This window comes from Oncorhynchus kisutch, linkage group LG26 (assembly GCF_002021735.2).
Source record: "Oncorhynchus kisutch isolate 150728-3 linkage group LG26, Okis_V2, whole genome shotgun sequence".
Lineage (NCBI taxonomy): Eukaryota > Metazoa > Chordata > Actinopteri > Salmoniformes > Salmonidae > Oncorhynchus > Oncorhynchus kisutch.
Genome location: NC_034199.2, coordinates 19,142,621 through 19,163,650, shown reverse-complemented (window position 1 = coordinate 19,163,650; position 21,030 = coordinate 19,142,621). Strand labels below are relative to the sequence as shown.

The 21,030-nt window shown below is 41.9% G+C and overlaps 1 long non-coding RNA gene across 1 annotated transcript; it reads right to left on the bottom strand.

The window, feature by feature from the left end:
* Positions 1-1,023: 1,023 nt before the first annotated feature.
* On the bottom strand, positions 1,024-9,211 carry LOC116357724 (uncharacterized). The gene is made up of 3 exons (XR_004205664.1): positions 9,054-9,211; positions 2,948-3,078; positions 1,024-1,251 (listed from the first exon to the last, which is right to left on the bottom strand). It is a non-coding gene; the product is annotated as an uncharacterized LOC116357724 (long non-coding RNA).
* Positions 9,212-21,030: the final 11,819 nt, after the last annotated feature.

Sequence of the window (21,030 nt, the reverse complement as noted above, 5' to 3'; positions counted from 1 at the left end):
ATTGGAGTCCACCTGTAGTAAATTCAATTAGATTTGGAAAGGAACACACCTGTCTATATAAGGTCCCACAGTTGACAGTGCATGTTAGAGAAATAACCAAGCCATGAGGTCGAAGGAATTGTCCATAGAGCTCCGAGACAGGATTGTGTCGAGGCACAGATCTGGGGAAGGGTACCAAAAAATGTCTGCAGCATTGAAGTTCCCCAAGATTGCAATGGCCTCCATCATTCTTAAATTGAAGACGTTTGGAACCACCAAGACTCCTCCTAGAGCCACTCCTCAGTAAAAGGCACATGGCAACACACTTGGAGTTTGCCAAAACGCACCTAAAGGACTGTCAGACCATAAGAAACAAGATTCTCCTGTCTGATTAAACCAAGATTGAACTCTTTGGCCGGAATGCTAAGCGTCACGTCTGGAGGAAACCTGGCACCATCCCTACGGTGAAGCATGGTGATGGCAGCATCATGCTGTGGGGATGTTTTTCAGTGGCAGGGACTGGGAGACTAGTTAAGATCGAGGCAAAGATGAACGGAGCAAAGTAGAGAGAGAACATTGAGGAAAACCTGCTCCAGAGCGCTCATGACCTCAGACTGGGGTGAAGGTTCATCTTCCAACAGGACAACGACCCTTAGCACACAGCCAATACAGTACAGAAGTGGCTTCGGGACAATGTCCTTGAGTGGCCCAGCCAGAGCCCGGACTTGAACCCGATCTAACATCTCTGGAGAGACCTGAAGATAGCTGTGCAGTGATGCTCCCCATCAAACCTGACAGAGCTTGAGAGGATCTGCAGAGAAGAATGGGAGAAACACCCCAAATACAGGTGTGCCAAGCTTGTAGTGTCATACCCAAGAAGACTCGATGCTGTAATTGCTGACAAAGGTGCTTCAACAAAGTACTGAGTAAACAGTCTGAATACCTACATAAATGTGATATTTCCGTTTTTTATTTTGAATACATTTGCAAAAATGTGTAAAAACCTGATTTTGCTTTGTCATTATGGTGTATTGTGTGTACATTGATGAGGGGGGAAAAAAACCATTTTAATCAATTTTAGAATTTTAGGCTGTAACGAAACGTGGAAAAAGTCAAGAGGTTTCATTTGAAAGCCTACATCGGAGGGCCTGGACAAACAGGAAAATGTAATCCTCCATAAACTCTGTATAACAGCTAGAAAAAGACCAATTACCTGTAGAAGGATGTCTCCACCATGTCATCTTGACGATTTCAGGTTCTGATGGACAGGTTCTGAAAGAGAACATTATATGATATATTATATCCTAATTAGGTTCTCATTTTCACTAACTCTCATCAAACCAAAATCATGTAGGGGACAGAAAATAGGAACAAATAACAATGATGTAAAATCTCTGGAATAATTTTACAGACCTTGAAACAGACTTGGTTATGTTCACAATCAATTGCATAATATACGCCTGTAGTGTGAAGTGTATTGGTATTCAGTCCAGCCAGATTGCTCATTAGAATATGTAACATTTGTGTGTGGGCAATTCTTGGCAGTCCCTATCGTTTCAATTCCCATCTAGTTCCAACAACAAGCAATATCCTCCAAGGAACAACCAAACCAGAACCCTAACCTCGTCGTCTGTCCACTTATAAGAAGAAACTCTGTTTTACGTTTCCCCATTCACTATGACTGAGCTTAACTGTCGCCGTTACAAATCTTCAATAAGACGCTTTAAAGAATCAGTCACATATAAAACAGCTTTGTTCGAAAAATGATTCTATTCTATAAGTGGAGGCTGTGTGTTTCATATTGGGTATGCCATCATGTGTCTTCGGTAACTGTAGTATATGAACACAGTGTCTGGGACTTGAGACAGTTGTGTGTGTCTCACAAATGCCCCCTGTTGTATGACATCCATATTAACATCCATTTCAACTAAGATTGTAGAAGCAGTGTTTGCATGAAACCATTTGTAACAAGTAACAAACCATTTGTAACAAGTCAAGTGTTAAGGCCCTTTAACCATTGGTCCTATTGTGAATGCTTGCGTTGTTGCTTGAAAGGCTTTTTTCTTTGAATTAAATGTCACAAACATATGGTGATGATGATAACTATTATTAATATTACTAGTAGCAATACTAAAGTCACCTGCATGTCAATCATATCACCACTGACATTAATAGAATCGAAAATATAAATGTATCCCTGCCTTCTCTCACTCTCTTTCTCTTCCTCTCTCTTCCAATCTCTTTCTTTCTCATCCTCCCTCCTTCTTTCTTTCTTTCTTTCTTTCTTTCTTTCTCTGTCTCAGTCACAGGGTCTCCCCCAGGGTAATCACATTCCAAAACACACACAAGAATGTCCTCCAGCAGCTTGCATACCACACACACACACACACACACACACACACACACACACACACACACACACACACACACACACACACACACACACACACACACACACACACACACACACACACATCTCGCTTGACTTGCATACCACCCCTCCTCCCTCAACTTAAAGAAGGGAAAACACACACAGAGATCCTGTCTGCACCCAACCACACTCTCAGATCTCATCTCTCGTTCTTCCTCTCTCTCTCTCTCTCTCTCTCTCTCTCTCTCTCTCTCTCTCTCTCTCTCTCTCTCACGCAAGCACTAACGCTCACGCTCACACACACACATACTCTTGCCAAAGCCAAGGCAGACCACACACTGTTGCAATGCCATGCTCACCAACATATTTGCCAATGCTTCTTTGGTCTTTGTCATACAATGCAAACTGCATGTAGGTCTAACTGACGAAATAATGACACTTGTCTAAACATGAATCTAAAACCTAAAGTTGATGTTGATTACGAATGTGAAACAATTTTGCAAATAAAACAATAATATATCCCATCGAATTAACATGATATAAACAGTGTATTTTAGCATGTAAAGATGAGACGGCGAGTCCACAGCTGTTGCTTACTTTGTGGTTGTCTGTCTCCAGGGTCGAGGCTCTTTCCTCCGCTCCTTGCTGCTCCAAACACCGACAGCTGTGCAGCAGAGAGCCCATGGTTGCAAACACCTTCCGTGGGCTCGACACTCGGCAGTTATCTGCTACAAAAACAGGCGACACAAAAAAATAAACATCCCCTTAGGCCGAAAGGAGTTTCTCCAACAAACGAATACAGAAAGAGAATAACTGACTTTCTCAATCACGAATGCACTTCATGCAAATAACCCATCACTCATCTGCGATTTCCTCAAGTAATTTCCCCTCCACCCTTATCGCTGGCTAGCCGCGGGGCTTTTCTCCGTGTGCATACCGAATCAGTCGGAAATGCCACTGGGTTTACTGCTCCAGCGAAGGTAAAGGGGAGACATGCTCTTCACCTCAGCCGGGCTGTATGATTGTCCCCCGCCCGCCCTGACACCGACCTCAATGACCAAACCCTTTCACCCGGGGCCGTCCCTGCCGCGACCCATGTGCGTGTAGTGACACGTAGGCTACGATTTCAGGAAAGTCCACTCTTATGCATAACACGACTTGACACAGAAATGAAGGCTGATGAAGTTTCATGGTTTCCAGAATATATGACTAGCCTACATTTTTGCTGCTCTTAGTTTAGACACCAAATGTGGTTCATTGAATTAGACTGATGTATTGGTCTGGAGTAGATTTTTAATCCCATTACAGAATGCCCTTCTAATGTCAATGGGGAGAGAGTTTCATACGGGCCCAAATCTCTCTCAATCTCATCCTCCAACTCTCCCAATCCTTCTCTCCTTCATCTTCTCTCTCCTTCACTGTTACAAATGGCTGTACATTTACAGCAAAACTAACAGTTAACCACTGTTATTCTATATTACAGTACAGTACCGTAAAAGAGCAATGCATTATGGGGTCTCATAGGCATTTCTCTACACTGCTGTAAAATGTATTTGTGTTATCTGAGGTATACTGAGGTATACTCTTTAAGTATTGATTTATCACTGCAAAATGTACTGTGCACCCTCCCTACACATCTGATGAATATCACTGGAAACCTGTTCGATCACCATGCACTGCAAAATTATACTGGCTATGGGTGCAGAGAACATCATTACATTAACATCAACACGCCAGAGGATATACCCATTGGACTTGGGGCTCTGCTGGGAGTTTACCTCATATTTGGATCTTTTACTTCTGGTTTTCCGCTAAAATCCCCAAAATGTAACCCAAAAGGTTATTTGAGGAACCATTAATGAGGGTGGTTCGAAGAACTTATAGGGGTTCCCCCACAGTTTCAATTTGAAGAACCCCTAAAAAATCCTCCAGGAACATTTGATTTTAAGAGTGTACATCTATCTTCTATAGCCTACACTCTCCACCTTCACGCCTTCTCCATCTTTCATCATCTCTCCTCCATCTCTCCGTCATAGCTCCTCCATCCTTCCTCATCCATCATTCTCTGGCTCTTCCTCCATCTCTGCATTCTCCATTGGGCAATAATGTTCATGTCTTTACAGTGGAGGATAACAAGGTGCTTTAGCATCATGAGACGAGATGAAACAACTGCAACGGATATTCACCTAGAGTATATTGGTCTCTCTCTCTCTCTGATCGGATGGTGGAGGGGGGTTGATCTGGTAAGGGGGTGTATATCAATTTGCATACATTTCCCAAAACTGCCTTTGAACAATTTTTTTCCCTTTCTCTTTTGTCACCCTCTCAATTTCCCAAGTAAGAGTTTTCATCTGATGGTAATTTGGGAAATTCAACAAATGTTGTCACTTGAGTAGTTATCGTTTGAGAATTGAGTCATATGTGACAGATGCATTGCATTCATATTGTGAAATTTCCTGAATAAATTAACACTTGTTTTCTCATCTGAATATCACGTCAAATTCTGTGGTATTTGAAACTGGTATCATGTCACCTACTAGTCCTATGACTACAGTTATGACTACAGTGAACACCTGCTATAGCCCATAACATATCTGCCTTATTCCCTTCAGAAATCAATGGGTTCAAACATCAAGCCGTGTGCCAGTAATATTGGGAAAGGTGTGGGGTTACTTCAATGGACTGTACCATCAGGGTTAGGTCTATTGACCAGTCCTTTAGAAGTCATGTTGCGTTTGTTTGGATAAACTACTACTGATGGTATTAACTGATACTGCTGGTAAGATCTTTTATTCTGTTTCATAGAGGGTCTGGCAAACATGAAAAGTTGTGGAAATCACAGCCCAAATGCTATATTTAGAATGTTAAAATGATGGCATGGCATTTCCTTTCCATGGCAATTTACAACCATCCACTACCGATCTAGCCCGAATCTGGTTTGAGTTTGGACAAACTCAACATATTTTAAAATGACTTAAACCAAATCGAAACTGTGTAGAAATTATGATGGACCTATATTCTTGACGGTGTCCAACTCACTTATAATCATGGAAATGAAAGCTAGACAAGTCAGGGAGCATTAAAAATTCCTAGAGAACCATTTTTTTGCAAATGAGTTTGACACATCCCTGCACTAGGGGCAATAAGAGTGCGTGTTACCATCTAGTAGTTACTTATACTGTGCGCTACGGCTCCGAGCATCGTGGGTTCAATAGCAGTGCTAGGCACCTGTTTAGTTTTTATGTTTGAACCCTATCCCTAACCTTAACTAGTCGGAATTAGTGCCTAAACCTATAGACATGTGTTTCGGTATTTTGGCATCTAATATGTATTTTGAAAGTATTCTTTGGACTGACATTGTCAATGTGTGGTTCATACATGTGGTTCATACATGTGGTTCATACATGTGGTTCATACATGTGGTTCATACATGCATATTCTTTGAGCAGAGTTACAGTCTTACCTCAATTAGGCACAAAATCCCTATTTTGAAAGTGACTGTTTTCTGGAAGCTGTGCTGTGCCATTTCCCCCCACATGGGCCAGCCCCCTAGCAATTCGAGGTCCAGCCAATGAGATTCAGCCCTTTGCCATTTGAGTGACAGCTAGCATGAATCACACACAGCAGAGCAAGAGAGAGAGAGCAATGACATGGTGTACATATCTGCACATATGTGATGTAGTACTTCATTTTCGGGGACCACTTTTGGCTCATGGGCGCTACTTTCAGTACTACAGGCTAAAAAGTATACAAAAGTACCGGAGAATCCCTTTAAGTTTGGTTGAATTTTATATAACATATAGCTAACATATAGCTAAATACACAGCAATTAAAAGGGCAACACATGCCATAAATCATGCATTGGAGATAATGGTCGATTTGAGTCCATTTTCTAATTCTCCAGGTGTATTTCAAGTATCTCAAGTCAGAAATGAATAAAAATGTCTAAAGGTAGTCAACACATGTGTGCATCTGTCCTAGAGAGGGTATTACCATTCAGAACAAAGTGTGCTACTGTCCTCCAGTTGAACAGAAGACCAGTAGTTAATTACGGTAAGGTATGTGGTGGGAGCTGGGAGCATTATTCACTTCAATCCCTGTTCTTTACCTGTGAATGTAGGTCCCGCTTTCCATCTCTCTCTCTCTCTCTCTCTCTCTCTCTCTCTCTCTCAATTCGTCACTCTAACACACAAAAACGCAACATGACCAGTCTCTCGTCATCTCTTATCCCAGACCATTGTCCCTCTAACGCCAGAGCTGCATCTCTGTGTGTGTTTGTGTAATAATAATAATCTATTCAAATATCTTTTAGGAGTATTTTGCGGAGGGTGCACACACCAGTGAAAGAGTACCTCCATTATCCCTAATAAGTGGTTCCTTCTAAGATGCACCACGGATATGCTAGGCAGGAAGCTACACTCTAGAGACGGGTTTCTCAAACTTGGTCCTGGGGGCGCCCGCTGGGTGCGCGTTTTGGTTTTGCCCTTGCACCACGCAGCTGATTCAAAAAACCAACTCCTCATCAAGCATTGATCATTTGAATCAGCTGTGTAGTACTAGGGCAAAAGCCAAAAACGTGCACCCAGGGTGGGCCCCAGGACCAAGTTTGGGAAACCCTGCTTTGGTGCGTGCCGACAGTATCGTCAGTGGAGGAGGAGAGAGAGTGTTGAGTGACATAAACAGCGTTTGATTTGATTTTAGCTACCAATGATGGGCAGGACAGCTAGATAGATTCCCAATCTCCCAAGCCATTTCAGGCTATCAATCAAGTTAGAGTAGATTGTATAACTATATTAGCTGACATGCCTGCTGACAAGGTTGCTAGACTTCAGAAAATACACATTCTTGGGTTATGGTACTATTAGCACACTGCTTATTTGAATATTTCCCAGAGTGCTTTGCCTTTCGGGTGAATTTTAGAGTTATAACCCATGACTGTTTTTGTTATTGACAGAGACATCATTGTTGCGTGCATGTATTTTCTGACCCATGGACTTCACCAAGTGCAATCAGGTAAAGTGATATGCTTAGACAGCCTATGCAGAAAAAATTATACTTTTATTTTTGTATTTTTTTTTACATGGCACAATGATTATGGCTCTAGATTGCAGGAAACAATGTTTCAGGTGTTTGAAAAATGCTAAATTCTAAGAATTTTGCCAGGGGCATCTTCACGTACTTTGTACCCCCTATAAAATAATGGGAGCACAACGCCCCTGTGTGCGAGTCTGTGTAATATACATTCCTGTGTGTGTGTATATGTATGTGTGAGTGAGCAAGTGCGTGTGTATGTTCCCTTCCTGATTCCCATGGATCTATTAATGCCTTTTAAATGTCCCCCTGGCTTTTGTCCTCACGTTTCAGCTGAAATTCCCCACATTCATCCCCCCCATTCAGAAGCTGTGTGTTAAAAGAACTCTGTAATGCACTTGGCTCGACAGGCGGTGGGCTTGTTGTGCGTGCATGGATGTGGGCGGGAGGGTGCTAGTCTGTGCATGTGAGTGTGTGGGTGGTTACGTGGGTGTTGGGGTGAGTGGGTGCATGGCTCTCAGTGACTGAGTGCACATGTGACTGTAAGTGCATGTGTGGGTGTAAGTCTGTGTGTGAGTGTATAGAAAAGGTGAACAGTATGTATGTACAAGGTATTTGTCTTTCAGAAACTGAGCATATTCCTTTGTTTAACGTTTTAAAACAATTCTGAAACAAATTCGCAGACACAGTCTCTCCTCCTTACCCTAACACACCTTCACTAACCCACAGGCAAGCACGCACGCACACAGTTTCACACTCAGCATCAGCCGTTTGTCTGATCTAGTCCCATCTTTGCTTTGTGAGCATCCCGCTGCGATAAAATAAACACAAATACGTGATAATCACATTCCTCACATAGCTCTCCCCCCGGAGGGAAGTTTCGGCTGGTTCTCCACAAGAAGGGTGTGTGTGTGTGTGTGTGTTCATGTGTGTTGTGCCTGTTAGCGTAGTTTGTGTGTGTGTGTGTTATTCCTCTGTTCTCTTGCGGCCCCACAGAGAAAGAAAGAGTTAGGGAACAAAGAGATATGGGGCCAAGTCTCACACATTTCACAACAGTACCACCAGTACAAAACTTCAGCGCAGATATATTCCCAGTAAAACACAGATATACTCACAGTACAAACCAGTAAAACAAAGATATACTCACAGTACAAACCAGTAAAACAAAGATATACTCACAGTACAAACCAGTAAAACAAAGATATACTCCTAGGACAATACCATATACATCCAGTTCAGCACCGAAATCTTGAAAACGGCAGGATCCATGCCCTCAGACTTATTTGGGTTTTTTCAATGCGATATGTGCAGATAAATCTCACCATATATTACATCTGTGCAATTATATATTTCTAATATACTCCCATTATGCACAAATCTCCCATGAAGAATTTACATGATATATTCCAAACGTGGGTATACATTGAGGGAAGAGGGAGTGGAGTTTGAACTTTGTATACGATACCGCGTAATGTTTCCAAGTCAACAGTACTAATAAAATAAACGGATAAAAATAAATTGTTTACCTTTCTAATGGCAACCACTGGGCACAGAGATGCAGAAATATAGAGAGAGACAGGGACAGAGAAGCAGACATAAAGACAGAGAGAAATAGAGTGGTAGGGAGAAATAGACATGTACAGGGACCGAAAGGAGTTGGAGTTGTTCTTACCTGAGCACATGGTCCACATGCTGCAGAGCACACTTCACTTCCTCCGTCAGCAAGCTTTGTCTCTGCTCCCTCCGCTGGCTTGTCTCTTCCCCCTCCCTTCCTCTCTCTCTCTCTCTCTCTCTCTCTCTCTCTCTCTCTCTCTCTCTCTCTCTCTCTCTCTCTCTTCCTCTCTCTCTCTCTCTCTTCCTCTCTCTCTCTCTCTCTCTCTTCCTCTCTCTCTCTCTCTCTCTCTCTCTCTCTCTCTCTTTCTCTCCCTCCCTCTCTCTTTCTCTCTCTCTCTCTCTCTCTTTTTCTTTCTCTCTCTCTCTCTCTCTCTCTTTTTCTCTCTCTCTCTCACTCTCTCTCTCTCTCTCTCTCTCTCTCTCTCCCTCTCTCTCTCTCTCTCTTTCCAGTGAGGTTGTCTCTTGTAGTGAGAATGATCCATGAAGGAGCTGATGCCAGTCTTAACAGCAACACCGCCTCTCTCTCCACCCCCGAGCCTCATGGTGTGTGTGTGTGTGTGTGTGTGTGTGTGTATATATATGTATATGTGAGCACACAACATGAGGCTGTGTGAGTGGCGGTTTCCAGTCAACCCCCACACACAGCCCACCTTACACATACACACACTGTCATAAACACAACAGAATGTTTCTGTGTGTCATTCTTTGTCAATTGCAGTGTCTTCAACTCTGCAAAATATGTCTTGGAATATAGAAATAGAGAGCTGTCTTAGTTGACAGTGATGCCAGGATGTATCCATGCCATTTATGTAGAAATCCGTGCCATTTATGTAGAAATCCATGCCATTTAAAAGAAAACGTAGAATCCATCCCTCAACCATGCACTGTGAAAGGTTTGCTGTCTGAGGGTCAATTAGCAACTAAATGCTTTCCTACGGAGGATACAAGGACGAAGAGAAAACATATATGCCTGTTGACGTTGTAATCAGAAATTCCGAATGGCTTTTGCTGGGGAACAGCAACCCAAACAGGGTGTAGTCAAAGGGAGTTAATGTTGTCCATAACCTGCCCGTTGTCTTTTCCACCACTCCCAAATATTATCCCATGTTTCCATAGTGCTCCATAATATTATGGAAGGGAAGTGTGCGGGATCTCAGGGTTTAGCAGCTTGTGAGGCAGTGGTTGTCACAGAGTCACTGTACAGATCCCCTTTCTACAGTAGGCTGGTCATAATGATGTCCCACCGTTTGGCAGGGGACCTCATAAAAATTTCATTTTCTGGTTGTAAACTGTTTTTCTGGTTGAAGAGAAGTCAGATAACCAGATTACATTCAGCTAAATACATATTTTTAATGACAACCTCAAGTCACCTGGGAAAGACTTCATATTTTGGTTAACTGGTCAGATTACGACCAGGTAAAAATATATATTTTGGGGTTTCTAAAAAACATCCTTTCACAACCAGTATACAACTTAACCATGACTAGGGCTGTTGCGGTGACCGTATTACCTCCACACAGGTGGTCACGAGTCATGAAGTCAGTCAAATTACATGTGACCGTTTAGTCATGGTGATTAGGCTTCTCCAAGCTCTGATGCAGCTGATGGTCATTAGTAGCCTACCAAACTTGCTAACCGCTTGGTACTCAGGCCCTCTAATCACTCTGACATCAATGCAAATGTCTTCGAAAATCGAATCAAACACTTCATGAGAGCCCACAAGCTCATGTTGTGCAATATTTCAATAGGCTATGCAATTGCGCGAGAAACATAGTGATGGCCTCTACTAAAAGGAGAATCAGCTTTCTATAGGCTAGGCCTAATGTATTTATTTTGCAACTTTCCTAATATTAAGCACATTGTTTATATTTACAACAGGAGTACAGCTTACCCGTCTGGTCATGAAAATAAACCACGGGGAAAAGCGTCCTCCATTTGCTATTTAAGTGCATAGATGACACGTATTTTTCCCCGCTGACCCTGTTTCGATGCAGGTGCATGATAATGGTCCATTCTAAATCAAAACCAATTTCACACATTATTTAGTATATGTAAAGACTAGATTAAATCAAGAATAGTCTGATGGGTGACAATATCAGCCTATCACTTGCGAATGATATATTATCACTTGTGAATGATGCCCAGCATAAGAAACAAAGTCTTTTTTTGCAACCTTTTCAAATTATAGTCACCCACCTCATGTAGCCTGGCCCGTAGGCCTATATGTTTTAATAAGGTTTGTATCACAACTAAAGTGGCCAAATAACTTCTTAAAATGAAGCTCATTAATCAGCTTTACAAGGGGTATAGAGCCTAACTGGAATACATAAGCAGTGTGTGAGTTTCAAGTTTGGGGAAGATCATTTTCACCATAAAAATGCACCTTTATAATAAAAGCATTACATGCATAATCACATTTGCAGGTCACTTCTGACAAAGGTGTTTTCCTGCTAATGGAACATTCAAGCTTATAGCTTACCACCATGTGCGCATTGCTGTGCTAATCATGTGAAGAAATCAACATTTATCAAAACATTTGAGCTGATCTGTTGCGTCAGCCACATTGCGTAAAACGTTTTTTTTTTTTTTAAATGCTAGTGGTTGTATTAACTTGGGATCTATTGCATCCCACAACTGTCCAAGACTATGTTTGGAAAATGTATTTCTCACACAGAATAGAATAGGTTGACCTTTGTACTATGGGGATAGTAGATTGACATAGGCTAGTGCTTTTGCTGTTCGTTAGGCCTACTCATCTTGTTAGCTGACGAGATGTGGACAGTTCTTAAAATATCTTCCATATTGCGCCTCTGATTTGAATAAGGACGCATGCAGTTGCGTCCCCGAAGTGTCTGTCTTCACTTGTAGCCTGTGAGAAAGATCAGATTAGGTGATGGAGCACAATGCACTCAGAGAGAAGGGCACAACGGTCATTGGCCGCAAAAGGCATGGATTTTTTTTAGGGTGCATTACAGCCACCCGAAGGGGATGCCGTCGTAAACTTCTAGGCATTATCAAGTGCTTGTCAAATTCTGAAAGAGTGACTGATGTAGTGTGTACAGCCTGTGCAAAAAAACAAAGCAGGGTTCATGCCTTTCAAGTAACTTTTTAATAATCATCATTAGTTGCATCATGCAGCCTTACAATGTATTAAAAAACATATAGCCCAATGTTTGTAGAACAACTAAACTTACATTACTAACTCTAAATGAAGCATATTGGAGTAACTATTTCTTTGTTAACCACTCAACACAGAATAGCCAAATGTGTTCACTCCCTCAAATTGTTTGGAGAAAATATCCTTACTGTTTGATTCAGCTTTGTTCAATTGTATTCTTCGTAGTATAAAATAATGCCACGGAATTCTAAGCAAATCTTGTCTGCTAAATTAACTAGTGTAGCTCACAGCCATTTGGAAAAGCCAGATCAGGACCTAACATAAGGACAACTTAGAGTTTGTTATTTTGAAATACACTACATTTTCTTCATATCATGCTTCTTTAGACCTGTCTAAAATAAATCATGGATTTATTGTGGTGTAGGTATATGCATGGTTTTATTAGACTTTTTAAAATATAGATGTTCCAAAGGTCAGCCTCAGTGTGGAAGCCAGGAGATGCTAAATGTGTTTATGTTAATTCGAGGTCAATTACCATGAGACTGACAGTTATTTGCTTGACACAAAATGTAGTGACCGCCACAGCCCTAACTAACCATGACCCCACAAAAGATGTCAGCCTGATGTCATTGCAAACAGTTTTGTATGCAGTTGGGAACAGAGAAAAATCGTTCAATTTACAGCAGGTCAAAGTTTTGTCTCTCACTGTGTATTGAAATCAGCAAAAGGTGCTACACTGGAAGCCATGAAATCAACTGTTAGTGGATAAAGAAAGAGAGGAAGAGAAGGTCATGGATGTGATTCAAAGCACCTTTTCACCCGCAGAGTTCTGATGTCATTTTCTAAGTGTGTCAGACAGAGCTGTGGGTGACTGCTCTTTGCTTCTGCCAACCCCCCCCCCCCCTTCTTTCCCTCACAGAAGTGCCTCTAGCCTTTTGGGGGCCATAAACTAGATTTGGTTGGGGGACCCCCCAAAACATTTTAGCCCCCCTCTTGGCAGCGGTGTTAAAATGACTTGCCTGCTGTTCTTCACATTTTGTCATGGTGTGTAGAGAAAATGTTGTAGTTTTAAAACAAATTTGTGCAATTCTACTCATTTTGCCATGGGGTGGAGGGACGTTTTTGTGACTAACAAAATCAAGAGGGTGCCCCTGGAGGTCAGGGTCCCTGGGCACATGCCCTGCCTGCACCGGTAAGTAATTTGGTTATGATTAGTACAAGGTTTACATAGCTTGCTAGACTAACTTATCTAGCGATCAAAACATTTGACATGGGCAAATTGAGTGACTGTCAGTGACTGTCATTGACTGACATACCACGTGGAAAAACTGCTGAAGCACTACCACATTTTGAAATTGCACCTTGTGTATTTTACTTTTGTAACTCTCAACAATAAGTTGAGTTTCTAAAAAAAAAAGGCGTAGTCTCAGTATAGGCAGAGGTGTTTATGCTCCCCTTTGCCTGGCCCATTCAGCTGTGTGAGGAGTAGGGCGAAAGACGACTTTTATATGGGTTTGACAGTGGTTCTAACTGGGATTTCTGTCCTCTCTGCTTCCCCTGCCTCCCCCACCTAGCTGTGAGTGTTGTGGGAGTGGGTGGGCAATATAGAGGACTACTTTGTGTGGGTTTAACAATGATAGAACTTCCTCTGGCCTACACTATATTGTGATGGTAACAGTGCTTTTCTCTCTGTACTGCAAGACACAGAGAGCTGTCATTTACATGAAGGTAATGGACTGGCTGGCGGGCGGGCGGAGAAGAGGATGGAATATGTGTGGGTGGTATATGATGGGAGCCTCTCACTCTCCCCTTTTCACTTATTCTTTCTCTCGCGCCTCTCTGCTCTCTCTCTCTTCTCACTCTCTCTTTCCCTTACATTGTGTATCCCTAAAAGGAATCATTTTACTTCTGACAGCAAACTACACATGATGTACACATGATGTACAACTATAGTGTAGATAGCATGTGTGTGCTTCTACAGGTTAGAACACATGTTGAAAGGACTTCCGCTGCTTTTACAGATCGTACTAATTGTAGCGAAAGTTGTAGCGATTGTAGCGATTTTTTGAGATTTACGAGACTTGCATAGACACTGTTCTGATGGGGTTTTTCCAAAAAGCAGCCTCTAATTTAAAGGGCAGCTCCACCACTTTTCAATCTCATTTTCAATATCTCCAGCACAATACTATTGTCTATATATGTGAAAACAACACATTTCTACATTTTGAGGAAAAATATATAAGATAAGAAGTTCTACCCGATGACATCAACAAAAGTTAAAACATTTAACATTTAAAACAGTGATTTTCAAACAGGTGGGGAGCAAGAAAATACCATCCTTCTGGCTAGAAATTTGTTGCAGGTTTTTTAAAACTATTAATCTTACCCTGTGATGTCACAGAGAAGCATTTTTAGGACCTTCTTTCTTATCTTTTTAACCACCCTGCTAGTCGTTTATTTTATTTGATCAGAAGCTTACTATATAAATCAACAGTAGGATACTGTATAAACTGAATATAGTAGATTACCGTAGAATGCACAGTAAAATACAATACATTTGTTTTACAGCACACTCAAAGACCTTTATGAAATGTCAACAGTAATTTTTAGAGTATAAAGTATGGTGCATTGTGGGAAAATGTAATGGCCAGATGTAAGAGTCTCTATCTCATTAACATATTATAAGGCGTGCCTTGTAAGAGGCTATATTTGTTGCACCTGTGAGTGAGAATGCTGCAGCCCCACAAGTTACAGTAATATTCTGTATTTTATGGAATTCAACTAACCTTGTCCTGAAATTCTACAATAGCTTACTGGCCAATTGCTGCTAGTAAATCACTGTAAATCAGAATACAGTGCCATAAACCTTCTGAACACTAGTGGGTGCATGGTATTGTTGTTTCTTGCTCATTAACATATTTTGAGACTTGTCTTGTAAGAGGCTATATTTGTTTCACCTTTTTCTCCCCAATTTCGTGGTATCCAATTGGTAGTTAGTCTTTCCCATCGCTGCAATCTGTACAACTCAGGAGAGGCATGCGTCCTCCGAAACACAACCCATCCAAGCCGCACTGCTTCATGACACAACACCCGCTTAACTCAGAAGCCAGCCACACCAATGTGCCAGAGGAAACACCATACACCTGGCGACCGTGTCAGCATGCATTGCACCCGGCCCTCCACAGGAGTTACTAGTGCGCGATGGGACAAGAACAACTTCTTTGCTCGCTTTGAGAACAATACAGTGCCACTGACACGGCCCGCTACCAAAACCTGCGGGGCTCTCCTTCACTGCAGCCAACGTGAGAAAAACATTTAAACGTGTTAACCCTGGCAAGTCTGCAGGCCCAGATGGCATCCCTGGCCGCGTCCTCAGAGCATGCGCAGACCAGCTGGCTGGTGTGTTTACGGACATATTCAATCAATCCCTATCCCAGTCTGCTGTTCCCACATGCTTCAAGAGGGCCACCATTGTTCCTGTTCCCAAGAAAGTTAAGGTAACTGAGCTAAACGACTACCGCCCTGTAGCACTCACTTCCGTCATCATGAAGTGCTTTGAGAGACTAGTCAAGGACCATATCACCTTCACCCTACCTGACACCCTAGACCCACTCCAATTTGCTTACCGCCCAAATAGGTCCACAGACGATGCAATCTCAACCACACTGCACACTGCCCTAACCCATCTGGACAAGAGGAATACCTATGTGAGAATGCTGTTCATCGACTACAGCTCAGCATTTAAAACCATAGTACCCTCCAAACTCGTCATCAAGCTCGAGACCCTGGGTCTCGACCCCGCCCTGTGCAACTGGGTACTGGACTTCCTGACGGGCCGCCTCCAGGTGGTGAGGGTAGGTAACAACATCTCCACCCCGCTGATCCTCAACACTAGGGCCCCACAAGGGTGCGTTCTGAGCCCTCTCCTGTACTCCCTGTTCACCCACGACTGCGTGGCCACGCACGTCTCCAACTCAATCACGACACAACAGTGGTAGGCTTGATTACCAACAACGACGAGATGGCCTACAGGGAGGAGGTGAGGGCCCTCGGAGTGTAGTGTCAGGAAAATAACCTCACACTCAACGTCAACAAAACTAAGGAGATGATTGTGGACTTCAGGAAACAGCAGAAGGAACACCCCCCCTATCCACATCGATGGGACAGTAATGGAGAGGGTAGTAAGTTTTAAGTTCCTCGGCGTACACATCACAGACCAACTGAATTGGTCCACCCACACAGACAGCATCGTGAAGAAGGCGCAGCAGCGCCTCTTCAACCTCAGGAGGCTGAAGAAATTCGGCTTGTCACCAAAAGCACTCACAAACTTCTACAGATGCACAATCGAGAGCATCCTGTCGGGCTGTATCACCGGCTGGTATGGCAACTGCTCCGCCCACAACCGTAAGGCTCTCCAGAGGGTAGTGAGGTCTGCACAACGCATCACCAGGGGCAAACTACCTGCCCTCCAGGACACCTACACCACCCGATGTCACAGGAAGGCCATAAAGATCATCAAGAACAACAACCACCCGAGCCACTGCCTGTTCACCCTGCTATCATCCAGAAGGCGAGGTTAGTACAGGTGCATCAAAGCTGGGACCGAGAGACTGAAAAACAGTTTCTATCTCAAGGCCATCAGACTGTTAAACAGCCACCACTAACATTGAGTGGCTGCTGCCAACACATTGACTCAACTCCAGCCACTTTAATAATGGGAATTGATGGGAATTGATGTAAAATATATCACTAGCCACTTTAAACAATGCTTCTTAATATAATGTTTACATACCCTACATTATTCATCTCATATGTATACGTATATACTGTACTCTATATCATCGACTGCATCCTTATGTAATACATGTATCACTAGCCACTTTAAACTATGGCACTTTGTTTACATACTCATCTCATATGTATATACTGTACTCGATACCATCTACTGTATCTTGCCTATGCTGCTCTGTATCATCACTCATTCATATATCTTTATGTACATATTCTTTATCCCTTTACACTTGTGTGTATAAGGTAGTAGTTTTGGAATTGTTACTTAGATTACTCGTTGGTTATTACTGCATTGTCGGAACTAGAAGCACAAGCATTTCGCTACACTTGCATTAACATCTGCTAACCATGTGTATGTGACAAATAAATTTGATTTGATTTACCTGAAATTCACTACACGTGTGTTCTTTAGGGGTTACTGTTGGTAAATTACTGTCGTAATTTTGAAGGTGTCCATAGATTCAGGTTGATGAAACATTTGTGGTTAAAAGCGAGAGACAATAACTGAATAAATACAATGAACTCAATGATAATCAACGATGTATTGCACACAAAGCAGAGTATGTGATAGTAAATCATTTTTAAATGCGACATGAAGAGATTATTTGATTTGGGGACTGGATTTTTTGACGAGTATGACTTGCCCCAAACAAATAAAGGAGCAGTCCCATGTGTGATTTTGATATTAATAAAAGAGACAAAAGTCAGTAATGCAACTATTTGGTATGAGGGGTGTTATGCTCATTTAAAAAGGGAATGGCTGTGGTTTTTAGGGTGCTTTTCCACAGTGAGAAATAGAGAGTGGTTGTCTCATGTGTACAGGAAACGCTAGCCACAAACCGTTTCCCTCACCCTTCCCAACAACTCTTCTAGCCATTCAAAATACCAATGAATGAAACGCAATGACGGATGTAATGATCAATACATTACATTGACACAAATTCTACATGTAAATGTGTGTTTGTGTTTGTGTATAGTTTCCCCATTGCAATAGAGCAGGGGTGTCAAGTGGATTTTAATGGTTTTCAGGGTGGTGAGTAAGACGTTTTCATTTATTACAATGAGATCTGACTTCTCTCTCAGTGAAAGCTAAGGGGAACTCCCTCTATGGCACACGAGTCAAACTCATTCCATGGAGGGCTGAGTGTCTGTGGCTTTTTGTTCCTCCCGTGTACTTGATTAATTAATTAATGTCACTAATTAGTAAGGAACTCCTCTCGCCTGCTTGTCTTGATCTTAATTGAAAAGAAAAACCAAAAACTAGCAGACACTAGGCCCTCCATGGAATGAGTTTAACTCGTGTGCCATAGAGGGAGTTCCCCTTAGCTTTCCCTGAGAGAGAAGTCAGATCTCATTGTAATAAATGAAAACGTCTTACTCACCACCCTGAAAACCATTCAAATCCACTGTTCCCTCCCTAATGTCTTATTTGAGAGCAGCAGTGACACCTGCGGTTAGAGAGTTGGGCAAGTAACTGAAAGGTTGCTGGTGAAAATCTGCGATGTGCCCTTGAGCAAGGCACTTAACCCTAATTGCCTTTGATCATGGCAGACTCTGGCCATGACCCACTATCTGAGAGCATCTCAGGGAGAGTTGGAATAAGTAAAAAAACACATTTCCAATTCACACATATGTATAATACACAGTTGAACATGTGTGAAGTAGAATAAATATAGGCACCAACCTAATTATTATTATCAGCTTTAAGTCTTTGATATTACTTCATTATAGCTACTATTTCATATAATACTTCATACCATAATAATAGAGTATTACAAGATACAACAAATTCTCCATGGTTAAATCAACACTCAAAGTGTGAACCAGTATAGACACTGGAACAGTGTTAAATTCACACACTGCTTGGTGTAAATACTCATTTCCTAGTGTCTTGCCTTTCAAGTGAATTGCAGAGTTACCACCCATGACCGTATTTGTTAATGACAGAGACCTGGTTTTTGCATTCATCCATTTTCAGTCCTCGGGAGTTCACCAAGTGAGATCCTGAGCATATATGTTATTATTAAAATTGTATACTTTAAATGATTACATTTTAATTACGACAAATTCACTTAGGACATGTGAAGTCCATAGGACTGAAAATAGAAGACCTGCAACAAAACAAGCGTGTCACTAACCAGGTTTCCATCCAACCTTTTTATGTGAGTAAAGTACATGTCAGATGAAACATGTCATGACAGGCCTGATGGGAACAGAAAATGTTTCGCTAAACTTTGCAAATGTTGACTTAACAAAAATTCACCAGAGAAGGTGTGCTCTTTTTGCATCTGTAAAATGTATTATGAGACGTATGTGGGTGGAAAAGTTTTATGCACAAATATTGATATAACAGCCATCATATCAAAGTAAACTTGGAGTCATAAGATGACATGTTGTCTACGACGAAAGCATGCAGTTTATTAGGCTACAGGTGAAATAAATGATGATGAACCACACAGGGTGGGGATAGTGCACAGGGATGAGCTTGATGCTCCTTTCCAATAAATATCGAGGGTTTTATTCTGGTGACATGATAATCGATGTTCGGCTGCCGCTTAAAAACAAATAACACAATTCTCTACAATAATCTCATCATGTATATATACGCACGTATAATATATACAGAGGTATAGTGTTGTCTAGAGTGCACGTGCCAATACCAGAGTGGGCACACTCGCTATATAACGCAAAAATTTTTTGTGAGAAAACCATCAATAGAGTTGAACATGCGATGGAAACCTACTTAACATTTTTCTATTTGTTACACGGAAATTTAACCACAAAATGTATTTTTTATGAGCGCTACGTTATCATGCACAGCTTTTTATCTGCAACAAGTCAATTTGATGGAAACACATCTCTGGTGGGCAAATGTGCATATTGTTTTTGTGCAGATTTTTGAATATTTGCATGAAAATCTTTTTTCAAGCGAAGACTGGAGTAAAACTCCCTTATACATAGCAGAATTTTTTTTAAATGTACATTTCAAAAAACAACAAATACCCTACCATCTAACTCATTAAAAACCCACCACCCTACTCCACTATCTAAATATATTTCGTTTTTCGCAAAGAAATCAAATTTTACTGAAGCATGTATCACTTGTTGGCCTAACCCTGTGTACTGGTACCGATCTACCACTCGGATCACTCCTCTCAGGATCCATCCACCTTGACCCATCTTCCTCTACTGTCTTCACTACCTCAGCATACGACACCCACTACTCTAACCCTGGTAACCTTAACCTGCACCGGACATTTCTGATCCCCAGCCACATGTGCACCCCTACAAGTAACACATACCGCTTCTTTCCCCAATACTACACATTCCTTTGTCTCATGCCCTTCTGCACACCTACCTCCCTCCTACACACTGCTGCCACATGCCTATAAGCTTGACACCTGTAACAATGTAATGCATTTGGCATAAAAACGTCTACGGGATAACTTATATATCCTAGCCTCACCTTGTTGGGCAAAGACTCAACACAAAACTCAAAAGAACAACTCTTCTGTTTCACCTCTCACGCCACCCTGTCTGCGTCACACCAAACAACGAGCATCACAGACACCGGGAATCTTCCCCTTCAGTTGGTTAACTTTCACATTTACCGCTACCCCAGTAATCACTCCTTTCAATGGTGCCCTTTTCTTGTTAGCAAAACAATTCACATCTCTTTCCCCCATTCGCTTGACACGGAGCGCATTCTCCCTCTGACCAGCAGAAACACAAACAATTATCACAAGACCACTTCTGGTTACCTCCACCGATTCCACAGCACCCAACTCTGTTTTCACCCACCCTGAAACCACAAATGGATCAGCCAAAAAGGCATTTATGAAAATATGTTGCCAATTGGATGGTAACCTAGCTTTCATTTGAAAGGGAAACATGTAAATCAAGCTTTTACACTAAGCAGTGTGTTAATTCAACACTGTTCAGTGTCTATACGGGTCCACACTTTCAGTGTTCATTTAACACTGGGGAATTTGCTATGTAGTGAGAAGCACAGTCACTACTTTTCAATTCAAGGAGTTTCAAATCTCTAGAGCTGTTGGCTAGCATCAACCCCATTATGTTACGCACTAATATCAAAATTGCTTAAACCCACGCAGTGTGATGGAGT